The sequence below is a fragment of the Rutidosis leptorrhynchoides genome, chromosome 3 (assembly GCF_046630445.1).
Source record: "Rutidosis leptorrhynchoides isolate AG116_Rl617_1_P2 chromosome 3, CSIRO_AGI_Rlap_v1, whole genome shotgun sequence".
NCBI classification, from domain to species: domain Eukaryota; kingdom Viridiplantae; phylum Streptophyta; class Magnoliopsida; order Asterales; family Asteraceae; genus Rutidosis; species Rutidosis leptorrhynchoides.
Genome location: NC_092335.1, coordinates 440,356,132 through 440,373,300, shown reverse-complemented (window position 1 = coordinate 440,373,300; position 17,169 = coordinate 440,356,132). Strand labels below are relative to the sequence as shown.

The 17,169-nt window shown below is 35.1% G+C and overlaps 1 pseudogene; it reads left to right on the top strand.

The window, feature by feature from the left end:
• The window catches only part of LOC139901512 (uncharacterized), a 115,246-nt pseudogene that overhangs the window by 97,275 nt on the left and 802 nt on the right, over positions 1-17,169 (top strand).

Here is a 17,169-nt window from a genome sequence, read left to right as displayed (position 1 = left end):
TCCGACTATAAACCTATACTTTTTCTGTTTAGATTCATAAAATACAGTTCAATATGAAACCATAGCAATTTGATTCATTCAAAACGGATTTAAAATGAAGAAGTTATGGGTAAAACAAGATTGGATAATTTTTATCATTTTAGCTACGTGAAAATGGGTAACAAATCTATTCCAACCATAACTTAATCAACTTGTATTGTATATTATGTAATCTTGAGATACCATAGACACGTATACAATGTTTCGACCTATCATGTTGACACATCTATATATATTTCGGAACAACCATAGACACTCTATATGTGAATGTTGGAGTTAGCTATACAGGGTTGAGGTTGATTCCAAAATATATATAGTTTGAGTTGTGATCAATACTGAGATACGTATACACTGGGTCGTGGATTGATTCAAGATAATATTATTGATTTATTTCTGTACATCTAACTGTGGACAACTAGTTGTAGGTTACTAACGAGGACAGCTGACTTAATAAACTTAAAACATCAAAATATATTAAAAGTGTTGTAAATATATTTTGAACATACTTTAATATATATGTATATATTGTTATAGGTTCGTGAATCAACAGTGGCCAAGTCTTACTTCTCGACGAAGTAAAAATCTGTGAAAGTGAGTTATAGTCCCACTTTTAAAATCTAATATTTTTGGGATGAGAATACATGCAGGTTTTATAAATGATTTACAAAATAGACACAAGTACGTGAAACTACATTCTATGGTTGAATTATCGAAATCGAATATGCCCCTTTTTATTAAGTCTGGTAATCTAAGAATTAGGGAACAGACACCCTAATTGACGCGAATCCTAAAGATAGATCTATTGGGCCTAACAAACCCCATCCAAAGTACCGGATGCTTTAGTACTTCGAAATTATATCATATCCGAAGGGTGTCCCGGAATGATGGGGATATTCTTATATATGCATCTTGTTATTGTCGGTTACCAGGTGTTCACCATATGAATGATTTTTATCTCTATGTATGGGATGTGTATTGAAATATGAAATCTTGTGGTCTATTATTATGATTTGATATATATAGGTTAAACCTATAACTCACCAACATTTTTGTTGACGTTTTAAGCATGTTTATTCTCAGGTGATTATTAAGAGCTTCCGCTGTCGCATACTTAAATAAGGACGAGATTTGGAGTCCATGCTTGTATGATATTGTGTAAAAACTGCATTCAAGAAACTTATTTTGTTGTAACATATTTGTATTGTAAATCATTATGTAATGGTCGTGTGTAAACAGGATATTTTAGATTATCATTATTTGATAATCTACGTAAAGCTTTTTAAACCTTTATTGATAAAATAAAGGTTATGGTTTGTTTTAAAATGAATGCAGTCTTTGAAAAACGTCTCATATAGAGGTCAAAACCTCGCAACGAAATCAATTAATATGGAACGTTTTTAATCAATAAGAACGGGACATTTCAGTTGGTATCAGAGCGTTGGTCTTAGAGAACCAGAAAATTTGCATTAGTGTGTCTTATCGAGTTTGTTAGGATGCATTAGTGATTCTGGACTTCGACCGTGTTTTCTTTAAAAATGATTGCTTAACATTTTGTTGGAAACTATATATTTTTAACATATGAATATTATGTGATATATTAATCTCTTAACGTGTTTGATATTATGTGATAGATGTCTACCTCTAGAACAAGTCCCATTGACTCACCTAATAATAATGAAGAGTCAAATGTAAATTGGAATGATTCGTGGACTGATTCACAAGTTCCCGAAGAGGAACCGGAAGAAGAGTCGGAACCAGAAGAAGAATCGGAATCGGAAGAAGAATCGGAACCGGATGAAGAAATAGAATCGGTGGGGGAAATAATAAAACGGTTAAGTAAAAGAAAATCCTCAACCAACCGACCAAGGTTAATTATGGTCAATGGTGTTTCCGCTAAGGAAGCAAAATATTGGGAGGATTACCAATTCTCCGATGAATCGGATTCCGACGAGAATTCCGATGATGTTATAGAAATTACCCCAACTGAATTTAAAAAGGCAAAAGAAAATAATAAGGGAAAGGGCATAAAAATAGAGAAATCTAATTCCAACCCCGATGAACTTTATATGTATCGTCAACCCCCGAAGTCCTTAAGTTGTAACAATGACCCGGGAACCTCTAAACCACCAGGTTTTTCTAAACCAATGTGGAAAATAACGGCTCGTATTAGGGGAACATCATATATCCCTAGAAACTTGGGAAAACGAACCAAAACCAAAGAAGAAGAAACAAGCGAGTCGGAATAAGATAGTTGTATTCGTGTGGTGTAATATATGTAATATAGTGTGCTTATGCTTTATGATATATGTAAAAATTGCTTGTATTAATAAGTATTTTTTTATGAATCTAACTCTTGTCTATTTTACAGTATAAAAACACAAAATGGATAGACAACCCAATATTTTAAGAGACCTACCCGGAGACATGATTGATGAAATCTTGTCTAGAGTCGGTCAGAATTCCTCGGCACAACTATTTAAGGCGAGATCAGTTTGTAAGACATTCGAAGAACGTTCCAAGAATGATTTGGTTTATAAAAGGCTTTCGTTCGGAAGATGGGGGATATCACATTGGGAAATCCATAAGTTACGATGTGTTTACTTTGACGCATATATTGCGGGGAACCCAAATGCTATTTTACGCAACGGGTTAAGAAATTATTTTGACTCAGTATATCCAAATATAGGACTTCGTGATTTAGAAAAAGCGGCTAACATGCAACATAAAGAAGCATGTTATGCTTACGGGTTAGTAATGTTCGCTTCTCACCAAAGTGAGAACAAGAACATCGGGCTACAACTATTAAACAAAACGTTCCCTCAAGTGACGGAGTCGGTAATTGGGGTAAGAAATGAGGTTTTTAGGTTATTACGAGACTGTTGGTCATTACGTAACCCTCGTCCCTTTGACGACGTTACAACACGCTGTCTTATCAACGGCCATAACGGTTATGTTCCACAAGACCAAGGATGGGAAGTAGTCCTAGTAAAACCAGAATGCATGACTTGTTTCTGGACGTATGAATTACGTGTCTTTATTGCCTTTGCTGAACGACTTGTGTACTAGCTAGAATTATCTTCACAACTATCTTGTATCAAAGTTATTGTGTGCTATATTTCATGCTTTATGTAAAATAAGCGGTATTGTAAGTTTGTAAAATATTGTATAAAAGTTTGAACGCGAAATATTATTATAATCAGTTTTTCATATAGAATTGTAGTAGTTGAATTGTATATTAGCTACTAAGTATGAACTTAACGGGTAGGTACTACCCGAATTTAAACTTATAAAACGCTAATATGAAGAAAAAGCTTTTATAAATGAGTTCATATTATGCTACGAAATACTATTAACTACTCTTAATATTCTGTATGATTAACTTGTTCCATTTAACTATTTTGAAGGAAATGGCACCGACTACTCGACACACTGTGAATATGAATGAAGAGGAATTCCGTACTTTTCTAGCTTCAAACATAGCTGCAGTACAGGCTGCGCTATATACCAACAATAACCTTGGATCTGGCAGTACAGGAAATCGTGTAGGATGCACCTACAAAGAATTCACTGCCTGCAAACCTTTAGAATTTGATGGAACCGAAGGACCGATCGGATTGAAACGGTGGACCGAGAAGGTCGAATCGGTGTTTGCCATAAGTAAGTGTACTGAAGAGGACAAAGTGAAGTACGCTACGCATACCTTCACAGGTTCTGCATTAACATGGTGGAATACCTATCTAGAGCAAGTGGGACAAGATGATGCGTACGCACTACCGTGGTCAGCATTCAAGCACTTGATGAACGAGAAGTACCGTCCCAGAACCGAGGTCAATAAGCTCAAGACAGAACTTAGAGGGTTACGAACCCAAGGATTTGATATTACCACGTATGAAAGACGATTCACAGAATTGTGCCTGTTGTGTCCGGGAGCATTCGAAGATGAGGAAGAGAAGATCGATGCGTTTGTGAAAGGATTACCAGAAAGAATCCAAGAAGATATAAGTTCACACGAGCCCGCCTCCATACAACAGGCATGTAGAATGGCTCACAAACTAGTGAACCAGATTGAAGAAAGAATTAAAGAACAGACTGCTGAAGAGGCCAATGTGAAGCAAGTCAAAAGAAAGTGGGAGGAAAACGGTGATAAGAATCGCCAATACAGCAACAACAGCAATTACAACAATAATCGCAACAATTATCCCAACAATCGCAACTACAACAAACGGCCCAACAACAACAACAACAACAACAACAACAACAACAACAGCAACCACAACAATCATCTTAACAACAATAATAACCGCAACAACAACAACAATCAGAAGCAGCTATGCCAAAGGTGTGAAAAGAATCACTCGGGGTTCTGCACCAAATTTTGCAACAAGTGTAAAAGAAATGGTCATAGCGCGGCGAAGTGTGATGTCTACGGACCAGGGGTTAACAGAACGAAAGGAACAAATGGTGTCGGAACAAGTAATGGCGGAGCAAGTAGTGTCGGAGCAAGTTATGCCAATGTAGTTTGTTATAAATGTGGAAAACCGGGCCACATTATTAGAAATTGCCCGAAACAGGAGAACACGAATGGACAAGGCCGCGGAAGAGTTTTCAATATTAATGCGGCAGAGGCACAGGAAGACCCGGAGCTTGTTACGGGTACGTTTCTTATTGACAATAAATCTGCTTACGTTTTATTTGATTCGGGTGCGGATAGAAGCTATATGAGTAGAGATTTTTGTGCTAAATTAAGTTGTCCATTGACGCCTTTGGATAGTAAATTTTTACTCGAATTAGCAAATGGTAAATTAATTTCAGCAGATAATATATGTCGGAATCGAGAAATTAAACTGGTTAGCGAAACATTTAAGATTGATTTGATACCAGTAGAGTTAGGGAGTTTTGATGTGATAATCGGTATGGACTGGTTGAAAGAAGTGAAAGCAGAGATCGTCTGTTACAAAAATGCAATTCGCATTATACGAGAAAAAGGAAAACCCTTAATGGTGTACGGAGAAAAGGGCAACACGAAGCTACATCTTATTAGTAATTTGAAGGCACAAAAACTAATAAGAAAAGGTTGCTATGCTGTTCTAGCACACGTCGAGAAAGTACAAACTGAAGAAAAGAGCATCAATGATGTTCCCATTGCAAAAGAATTTCCCGATGTATTTCCGAAAGAATTACCGGGATTACCCCCACAGCGATCCGTTGAATTTCAAATAGATCTTGTACCAGGAGCTGCACCAATAGCTCGTGCTCCTTACAGACTTGCACCCAGCGAGATGAAAGAACTGCAAAGCCAATTACAAGAACTTTTAGAGCGTGGTTTCATTCGACCAAGCACATCACCGTGGGGAGCTCCTGTTTTGTTTGTCAAGAAGAAAGATGGTACATTCAGGTTGTGTATCGACTACCGAGAGTTGAACAAACTTACCATCAAGAACCGCTACCCACTACCGAGAATCGACGACTTATTTGATCAACTACAAGGCTCGTCTGTTTATTCAAAGATTGACTTACGTTCCGGGTATCATCAAATGCGGGTGAAAGAAGATGATATTCCAAAGACTGCTTTCAGAACACGTTACGGTCATTACGAGTTTATGGTCATGCCGTTTGGTTTAACTAATGCACCAGCTGTGTTCATGGACCTTATGAACCGAGTGTGTGGACCATACCTTGACAAGTTTGTCATTGTTTTCATTGATGACATACTTATTTACTCAAAGAATGACCAAGAACACGGTGAACATTTGAGAAAGGTGTTAGAAGTATTGAGGAAGGAAGAATTGTACGCTAAGTTTTCAAAGTGTGCATTTTGGTTGGAAGAAGTTCAATTCCTCGGTCACATAGTGAACAAAGAAGGTATTAAGGTGGATCCAGCAAAGATAGAAACTGTTGAAAAGTGGGAAACACCGAAAACTCCGAAACACATACGCCAGTTTTTAGGACTAGCTGGTTACTACAGAAGGTTCATCCAAGACTTTTCCAGAATAGCAAAACCCTTGACTGCATTAACGCATAAAGGGAAGAAATTTGAATGGAATGATGAACAAGAGAAAGCGTTTCAGTTATTGAAGAAAAAGCTAACTACGGCACCTATATTGTCATTGCCTGAAGGGAATGATGATTTTGTGATTTATTGTGATGCATCAAAGCAAGGTCTCGGTTGTGTATTAATGCAACGAACGAAGGTGATTGCTTATGCGTCTAGACAATTGAAGATTCACGAACAAAATTATACGACGCATGATTTGGAATTAGGCGCGGTTGTTTTTGCATTAAAGACTTGGAGGCACTACTTATATGGGGTCAAAAGTATTATATATACCGACCACAAAAGTCTTCAACACATATTTAATCAGAAACAACTGAATATGAGGCAGCGTAGGTGGATTGAATTATTGAATGATTACGACTTTGAGATTCGTTACCACCCGGGAAAGGCAAATGTGGTAGCCGATGCCTTGAGCAGGAAGGACAGAGAACCCATTCGAGTAAAATCTATGAATATAATGATTCATAATAACCTTACTACTCAAATAAAGGAGGCGCAACAAGGAGTTTTAAAAGAAGGAAATTTAAAGGATGAAATACCCAAAGGATCGGAGAAGCATCTTAATATTCGGGAAGACGGAACCCGGTATAGGGCTGAAAGGATTTGGGTACCAAAATTTGGAGATATGAGAGAAATGGTACTTAGAGAAGCTCATAAAACCAGATACTCAATACATCCTGGAACGGGGAAGATGTACAAGGATCTCAAGAAACATTTTTGGTGGCCGGGTATGAAAGCCGATGTTGCTAAATATGTAGGAGAATGTTTGACGTGTTCTAAGGTCAAAGCTGAGCATCAGAAACCATCAGGTCTACTTCAACAACCCGAAATCCCGGAATGGAAATGGGAAAACATTACCATGGATTTCATCACTAAATTGCCAAGGACTGCAAGTGGTTTTGATACTATTTGGGTAATAGTTGATCGTCTCACCAAATCAGCACACTTCCTGCCAATAAGAGAAGATGACAAGATGGAGAAGTTAGCACGACTGTATTTGAAGGAAGTCGTCTCCAGACATGGAATACCAATCTCTATTATCTCTGATAGGGATGGCAGATTTATTTCAAGATTCTGGCAGACATTACAGCAAGCATTAGGAACTCGTCTAGACATGAGTACTGCCTATCATCCACAAACCGATGGGCAGAGCGAAAGGACGATACAAACGCTTGAAGACATGCTACGAGCATGTGTTATTGATTCGGAAACAGTTGGGATCGACATCTACCGTTAGCAGAATTTTCCTACAACAACAGCTACCATTCAAGCATTGAGATGGCGCCGTTTGAAGCACTTTATGGTAGAAAGTGCAGGTCTCCGATTTGTTGGAGTGAAGTGGGGGATAGACAGATTACGGGTCCGGAGATTATACAAGAAACTACCGAGAAGATCATCCAAATTCAACAACGGTTGAAAACTGCCCAAAGTCGACAAAAGAGCTACGCTGACATTAAAAGAAAAGATATAGAATTTGAAATTGGAGAGATGGTCATGCTTAAAGTTGCACCTTGGAAAGGCGTTGTTCGATTTGGTAAACGAGGGAAATTAAATCCAAGGTATATTGGACCATTCAAGATTATTGATCGTGTCGGACCAGTAGCTTACCGACTAGAGTTACCTCAACAACTCGCGGCTGTACATAACACTTTCCACGTCTCGAATTTGAAGAAATGTTTTGCTAAAGAAGATCTCACTATTCCGTTAGATGAAATCCAAATCAACGAAAAACTTCAATTCATCGAAGAACCCGTCGAAATAATGGATCGTGAGGTTAAAAGACTTAAGCAAAACAAGATACCAATTGTTAAGGTTCGATGGAATGCTCGTAGAGGACCCGAGTTCACCTGGGAGCGTGAAGATCAGATGAAGAAGAAATACCCGCATCTATTTCCAGAAGATTCGTCAACACCTTCAACAGCTTAAAATTTCGGGACGAAATTTATTTAACGGGTAGGTACTGTAGTGACCCGAACTTTTCCATGTTTATATATATTAATTGAGATTGATATTTACATGATTAAATGTTTCCAACATGTTAAGCAATCAAACTTGTTAAGACTTGATTAATTGAAATATGTTTCATATAGACAATTGACCACCCAAGTTGACCGGCGATTCACGAACGTTAAAACTTGCAAAAACGACTTGACGATATATATATGGATATACATATGGTTAACATGAGATTATGATAAGTAATTATCTCCATAAGTATATTAACAATGAGTTATATACATATAAACAAGACTACTAACTTAAGGATTTCGAAACGAGACATATATGTAACGATTATCGTTGTAACGACATTTAAATGTATATATATCATATTAAGATATATTAATATATCATAATATCATGATAATATAATAATTTAACATCTCATTAGATATAATAAACAATGGGTTAACAACATTAATTGAGATCGTTAACTTAAAGGTTTCAAAACAACACTTACATGTAACGACTAACGATGACTTAACGACTCCGTTAAAATGTATATACATGTAGTGTATTTAGATGTATTAAAATACTTTTGGAAGACTTCAAGACATATATCAAAACACACATACTTAACGAAAATGGTTACAGTTACTTTCCCATTCTTTTCTTTCATCAAGAATTCTAGTCGTATTCTTACCCGTATTATACACAGCTTCAAAACGTACTTACTATGGGTATATACCAATAGGAACTAGCATGGGATTCCACTCTTGATTATGTCATGTATGACTAATCAATTTTAACTTCTACCATGAGCTAGTCAACTAACTAGAACTCCTTTTAACCCCACTCACCACTCACCACTCACCACTCACCAATTAACACTCATCATTCACTCCATTTCACTTCCAAATCTCTTTCTAATTCTCTCTCAACACACCCACACTATTATGAACGTATTTTTCCAGTAGTTAATCATCATCTTCATCAAAAATCACTTCAAGAATCAAGCTATAATCATCATAGGAAGAACACTTCAAGAATACTTCAAAAATCCCTTCAAGTTTACTAATTTACTTCCAAGCTTTCTAATCCATTCCAAGTAATCATCTAAGATCAAGAAACCTTTGTTATATACAGTAGGTTATCTTTCTTATTCAAGGTAATATTCATATTCAAACTTTGATTCAATTTCTATAACTATAAACTATCTTAATTCGAGCAAAAATCTTACTTGAACTTGTTTTTGTGTCATGATCCTACTTCAAGAACTTTCAAGCCATCCAAGATCCTTTGAAGCTAGATCATTTCTTGTCACTTCCAGTAGGTTTACCTACTAAACTTGAGGTAGTAATGATGTTCATAACATCATTCGATTCATATATATAAAACTATCTTATTCGAAGGTTTAAACTCGTAATCACTAGAACATAGTTTAGTTAATTCTAAACTTGTTCGCAAACAAAAGTTAATCCTTCTAACTTGACTTTTAAAATTAACTAAACACATGTTCTATATCTATATGATATGCTAACTTAATGATTTAAAACCTGGAAACACGAAAAACACCGTAAAACCGGATTTACGCCGTCGTAGTAACACCGCGGGCTGTTTTGGGTTAGTTAATTAAAAACTATGATAAACTTTGATTTAAAAGTTGTTATTCTGAGAAAATGATTTTTATTATGAACATGAAACTATATCCAAAAATTATGGTTAAACTCAAAGTGGAAGTATGTTTTCTAAAATGGTCATCTAGACGTCGTTCTTTCGACTGAAATGACTACCTTTACAAAAACGACTTGTAACTTATTTTTCCGACTATAAACCTATACTTTTTCTGTTTAGATTCATAAAATACAGTTCAATATGAAACCATAGCAATTTGATTCATTCAAAACGGATTTAAAATGAAGAAGTTATGGGTAAAACAAGATTGGATAATTTTTATCATTTTAGCTACGTGAAAATGGGTAACAAATCTATTCCAACCATAACTTAATCAACTTGTATTGTATATTATGTAATCTTGAGATACCATAGACACGTATACAATGTTTCGACCTATCATGTTGACACATCTATATATATTTCGGAACAACCATAGACACTCTATATGTGAATGTTGGAGTTAGCTATACAGGGTTGAGGTTGATTCCAAAATATATATAGTTTGAGTTGTGATCAATACTGAGATACGTATACACTGGGTCGTGGATTGATTCAAGATAATATTATTGATTTATTTCTGTACATCTAACTGTGGACAACTAGTTGTAGGTTACTAACGAGGACAGCTGACTTAATAAACTTAAAACATCAAAATATATTAAAAGTGTTGTAAATATATTTTGAACATACTTTAATATATATGTATATATTGTTATAGGTTCGTGAATCAACAGTGGCCAAGTCTTACTTCTCGACGAAGTAAAAATCTGTGAAAGTGAGTTATAGTCCCACTTTTAAAATCTAATATTTTTGGGATGAGAATACATGCAGGTTTTATAAATGATTTACAAAATAGACACAAGTACGTGAAACTACATTCTATGGTTGAATTATCGAAATCGAATATGCCCCTTTTTATTAAGTCTGGTAATCTAAGAATTAGGGAACAGACACCCTAATTGACGCGAATCCTAAAGATAGATCTATTGGGCCTAACAAACCCCATCCAAAGTACCGGATGCTTTAGTACTTCGAAATTATATCATATCCGAAGGGTGTCCCGGAATGATGGGGATATTCTTATATATGCATCTTGTTATTGTCGGTTACCAGGTGTTCACCATATGAATGATTTTTATCTCTATGTATGGGATGTGTATTGAAATATGAAATCTTGTGGTCTATTATTATGATTTGATATATATAGGTTAAACCTATAACTCACCAACATTTTTGTTGACGTTTTAAGCATGTTTATTCTCAGGTGATTATTAAGAGCTTCCGCTGTCGCATACTTAAATAAGGACGAGATTTGGAGTCCATGCTTGTATGATATTGTGTAAAAACTGCATTCAAGAAACTTATTTTGTTGTAACATATTTGTATTGTAAATCATTATGTAATGGTCGTGTGTAAACAGGATATTTTAGATTATCATTATTTGATAATCTACGTAAAGCTTTTTAAACCTTTATTGATAAAATAAAGGTTATGGTTTGTTTTAAAATGAATGCAGTCTTTGAAAAACGTCTCATATAGAGGTCAAAACCTCGCAACGAAATCAATTAATATGGAACGTTTTTAATCAATAAGAACGGGACATTTCAGAAGGATGGTACATTTAGGTTGTGTATCGACTACCGAGAGTTGAACAAACTTACCATCAAGAACCGCTACCCACTACCGAGAATCGACAACTTATTTGATCAACTACAAGGCTCGTTGGTTTATTCGAAGATTGATTTACGTTCTGGGTATCATCAAATGCGGGTGAAGGAGAATGATATTCCAAAGACTGCTTTTAGGACGCGTTACGGTCATTACGAGTTTATGGTTATACCGTTTGGGTTGACCAACACACCAGCTACCATACCTTGACAAGTTTGTCATTGTTTTCATCGATGACATACTTATTTACTCAAAGAATGACCAAGAGCATGAAGAACATTTGAGAAAAGTGCTAGAGTTGTTAAGGAAGGAAAAACTGTACGCTAATTTTTCAAAGTATGCATTTTGGTTGGAAGAAGTTCAATTTCTCGGTCACATAGTGAACAAAGAAGGTATTCAGGTGGATCCAGCAAAGATTGAAACTGTTGAAAAGTGGGAAACCCCGAAAACTCCGAAGCATATACGCTAATTTTTAGGACTGGCTGGTTACTAAAGAAGGTTCATCCAAAACTTTTCCAGAATAGCAAAACCCTTGACTGCATTAACGCATAAAAGGAAGAAATTTGAATGGAAAGATGAACAAGAAAAAGCGTTTCAATTGTTAAAGAAAAAGTTAACTACGGCACTTATATTGTCATTACCTGAAGGGAATGATGATTTTGTGATATATTGTGACGCCTCAAAGCAAGGTCTCGGTTGTGTATTAATGCGACGAACGAAAGTAATTGCTTATGCGTCTATACAATTGAAGATTCATGAGCAGAATTATACGACGCATGATTTGGAATTAGGCGCGGTTGTTTTTGCATTAAAGATTTGGAGGCACTACTTATATGGGGTCAAAAGTATTATATATACCGACCACAAAAGTCTTCAACACATATTTAATCAGAAACAACTGAACATGAGGCAGCGCAGGTGGATTGAATTGTTGAATGATTACGACTTTGAGATTCGTTATCACCCGGGGAAGGCAAATGTGGTAGCCGACGCCTTGAGCAGAAAGGACAGAGAACCCATTCGAGTAAAAGCTATGAATATAATGATTCACAATAACCTCACTACTCAAATAAAGGAGGCGCAACAAGGAGTTTTAAAAGAGGGAAATTTAAAGGATGAAATACCCAAAGGATCGGAGAACCATCTTAATATTCGGGAAGACGGAACCCGGTATAGGGTTGAAAGAATTTGGGTACCAAAATTTAGAGATATGAGAGAAATGGTACTTAGAGAAACTCATAAAACCAGATACTCAATACATCCTGGAACGGGGAAGATGTACAAGGATCTCAAGAAACATTTTTGGTGGCCGGGTATGAAAGTCGATGTTGCTAAATATGTAGGAGAATGTTTGACGTGTTCTAATGTCAAAGCTGAGCATCAGAAACCATCAGGTCTACTTCAACAACCCGAAATCCCGAAATGGAAATGGGAAAACGTTACCATGGATTTCATCACTAAATTGCCAAGGACTGCAAGTGGTTTTGATACTATTTGGGTAATAGTTGATCGTCTCACCAAATCAGCATACTTCCTGCCAATAAGAGAAGATGAAAAGATGGAGAAGTTAGCACGACTGTATTTGAAGGAAGTAGTCTCCAGACATGGAATACCAATCTCTATTATCTCTGATAGGGATGGAAGATTTATTTCAAGATTCTGGCAGACATTACAACAAGCATTAGGAACTCGTCTAGACATGAGTACTGCCTATCATCCACAAACTGATGGGCAGAGCGAAAGGACGATACAAACGCTTGAAGACATGCTACGAGCATGTGTTATTGATTTCGGAAACAGTTGGGATCGACATCTACAGTTAGCAGAATTTTCCTACAACAACAGCTACCATTCAAGCATTGAGATGGCACCATTTGAAGCACTTTATGGTAGAAAGTACAGGTCTCCGATTTATTGGAGTGAAGTGGGGGATAGACAGATTACGGGTCCGGAGATAATACAAGAAACTACCGAGAAGATCATCCAAATTCAACAACGGTTGAAAACCACCCAAAGTTGACAAAAGAGCTACGCTGACATTAAAAGAAAAGATATAGAATTTGAAATTGGAGAGATGATCATGCTTAAAGTTGCACCTTGGAAAGGCGTTGTTCGATGTAAAAGAGGGAAATTAAATCCAAGGTATATTGGACCATTCAAGATTATTGATCGTGTCGGACCAGTAGCTTACCGACATGAGTTACCTCAACAACTCGCGACTGTACATAACACTTTCTACGTCTCGAATTTGAAGAAATGTTTTGCTAAAGAAGATCTCACTATTCCATTAGACGAAATCCAAATCAACGAAAAACTTCAATTCATCGAAGAACCCGTCGAAATAATGGACCGTGAGGTTAAAAGACTTAAGCAAAACAAGATACCAATTGTTAAGGTTCGATGGAATGCTCATAGAGGACCCGAGTTCACCTGGGAACGAGAAGATCATATGAAGAAGAAATACCCACACTTATTTCCAGAAGATACGTCAACATCTCCAACTGCTTAAAATTTCGGGACGAAATTTATTTAACGGGTAGGTACTGTAGTGACCCGAACTTTTCCATGTTTATATATATTAAATGAAATTTTTATTTACATGATTAAGTGTTTCCAACATGTTAAGCAATCAAACTTTTTAAGACCTGATTAATTGAAATAGGTTTCATATAGACAATTGACCACCCAAGTTGATCGGTGATTCACGAACGTTAAAACTTGTAAAAACTATATGATGTCATATATATGTATATATATATATATAGTTAACATGGTATTATGATAAGTAAACATATCATTAAGTATATTAACAATGAACTACATATGTAAAAACAAGACTACTAACTTAAGGATTTCGAAACGAGGCATATATGTAACGATTATCGTTGTAACGACATTTAATTGTATATATATCATATTAAGATATATTAATACATCATAATATCATGATAATGTAATAATTTAACATCTCTTTAGATATAATAAACAATGGGTTAACAACATTTAACAAGATCGTTAATCTAAAGGTTTCAAAACAACACTTACATGTAACGACTAACGATGACTTAACGACTCAGTTAAAATGTATATACATGTAGTGTTTTAATATGTATTCATACACTTTTGAAAGACTTCAAGACACTTATCAAAGTACTTCTACTTAACAAAAATGCTTACAATTACATCCTCATTCATTTTCATCAACAATTCTACTCGCATGCTCTCGTATTCGTACTTGTACAATACCCAACTTCTAAATGTATTTACTATTGGTATATACACTCAAATGATCAGCTCTTAGCAGCCCTTGTGAGTCACCTAACATATGTGGGAACCATCATTTGGCAACTAGCATGAAATATCTCATAAAATTATAAAAATATTAGTAATCATTCATGAATTATTTACAAGTAAACAAAATTACACATCCTTTATATCTAATCCATATACCAACGACCAAAAACACCTAAAAACACTTTCATTCTTCAATTTTCTTCATCTAATTGATCTCTCTCAAGTTCTATCTTCAAATTCTAAGTGTTCTTCATAAATTCTATAAGTTCTAGTTTCATAAAATCAAGAATACTTCCAAGTTTGCTAGCTTACTTCCAATCTTGTAAAGTGATCATCCAACCTCAAGAAATCTTTCCTATTTACAGTAAGATATCTTTATAATACAAGGTAATACTCATATTCAAACTTTGATTCAATTTCTATAACTATAACAATCTTATTTCGAGTGAAAATCTTGCTTGAACTTGTTTTCGTGTCATGATTCTGCTTCAAGAACTTTCAAGCCATCCAAGGATCCTTTGAAGCTAGATCTATTTTTCTCATTTATAGTAGGTTTACCTACTAAAATTAAGTTAGTAATGATGTTCATAACATCATTCGATTCATACATATAAAACTATCTTATTCGAAGATTTAAACTTGTAATCACTAGAACATAGTTTAGTTAATTCTAAACTTGTTCGCAAATAAAGTTAATCCTTCTAAATTGACTTTTAAAATCAACTAAACACATGTTCTATATCTATATGATATGCTAACTTAATGATTTAAAACCTGGAAACACGAAAAATACCGTAAAACCGGATATACGCCGTCGTAGTAACACCGCGGGCTGTTTTGGGTTAGTTAATTAAAAACTATGATAAACTTTGATTTAAAAGTTGTTCTTCTGTTAAAATGATTTTTCTTATGAACATGAAACTATATCCAAAAATCATGGTTAAACTCAAAGTGAAAGTATGTTTTCCAAAATGGTCATCTAGACGTCGTTCTTTCGACTGAAATGACTACCTTTACAAAAATGACTTGTAACCTGTATTTCCGACTATAAACTTATAATTTTTCTGTTTAGATTCATAAACTTAAGTTCAATATGAAACCATAGCAACTTGAAACACTCAAAACGGATTTAAAACGAAGAAGTTATGGGTAAAACAAGATTGGATAATTTTTCTTGTTGTAGCTACGTGAAAATTGGTAACAAATCTATATTAATCATATCCTAGCTAACTCATATTGTATTATACATGTATTCTAATATATTATGTAATCTTGGGATACCATAGATACGAATACAATTTTTTGACATATCATATCGACCCATCTATATATATATATATATATATATATATTTCGGAACAACCATAGACACTTTATATGTTAGCTCTACAGGGTTGAGGTTGATTCCAAAATATTATATATACTTTGAGTTGTGATCTAGCCTAAGGCTTGTATACACGAGGTCGTGGATTGATTCAAGATAATATATATTGCTTTATTTTCTGTACATCTAACTGTGTACAACTAGTTGTAGGTTACTAACGAGGACAACTGACTTAATAAACTTAAAACAGCAAAACATATTAAAAATGTTGTAAATATATTTTGAACATACTTTGATATATATGTTCATATTTGTTATAGGTTCGTGAATCAACCAGTGGCCAAATCTTACTTCCCGACGAAGTAAAAATATGTGAAAGTGAGTTATAGTCCCACTTTTAAAATATAATATTTTGGGATGAGAATACATGCAGTTTTATAAATGTTTTACAAAATAGACACAAGTAAACGAAACTACATTCTATGGCTGGATTATTAAACTGAATATGCCCCTTTTTAGTCTGGTAATCTAAGAATTAGGGAACAGACACCCTAATTGACGTGAATCCTAAAGATAGATCTATTGGGCCCAACGAGCCCCATCCAAAGTACCGGATGCTTTAGTACTTCGAATTCATCATGTCCGAAGGGAATCCCGGAATGATAGGGGATATTCTATATGCATCTTGTTAAGGTCGGTTACCAGGTATTCACTATATGAATGATTTTTATCTCTATGTATGGGATGTATATTGAAATATAAAATCTTGTGGTCTATTATTACGATTTGATAAATATAGGTTAAACCTATAACTCACCAACATTTTTGTTGAAGTTTAAAGCATGTTTATTCTCAGGTGATTATTAAGAGCTTCCGCTGTTGCATGCTATTATATGGACAAGATTTGGTATCAGCATGCTTGTATTATATTGTTTAAAACTGCATTCGAGATTTATTTTGTTGTAACATATTAATATTTGTAAACCAATATGTATTGGTAGTGTGTAAGTGTGATATTTGTTAGATTATCATTTCTGGATAATCTAAGTGGTGTCTTGTTAACCTTGTCGATAAAATAAAAGTTATGGTTTGTTTTAAAAACGAATGCAGTCTTTGAAAAACGTCTCATATAGAGGTCAAAACCTCGCAACGAAATCAATTAATATGGAACGTT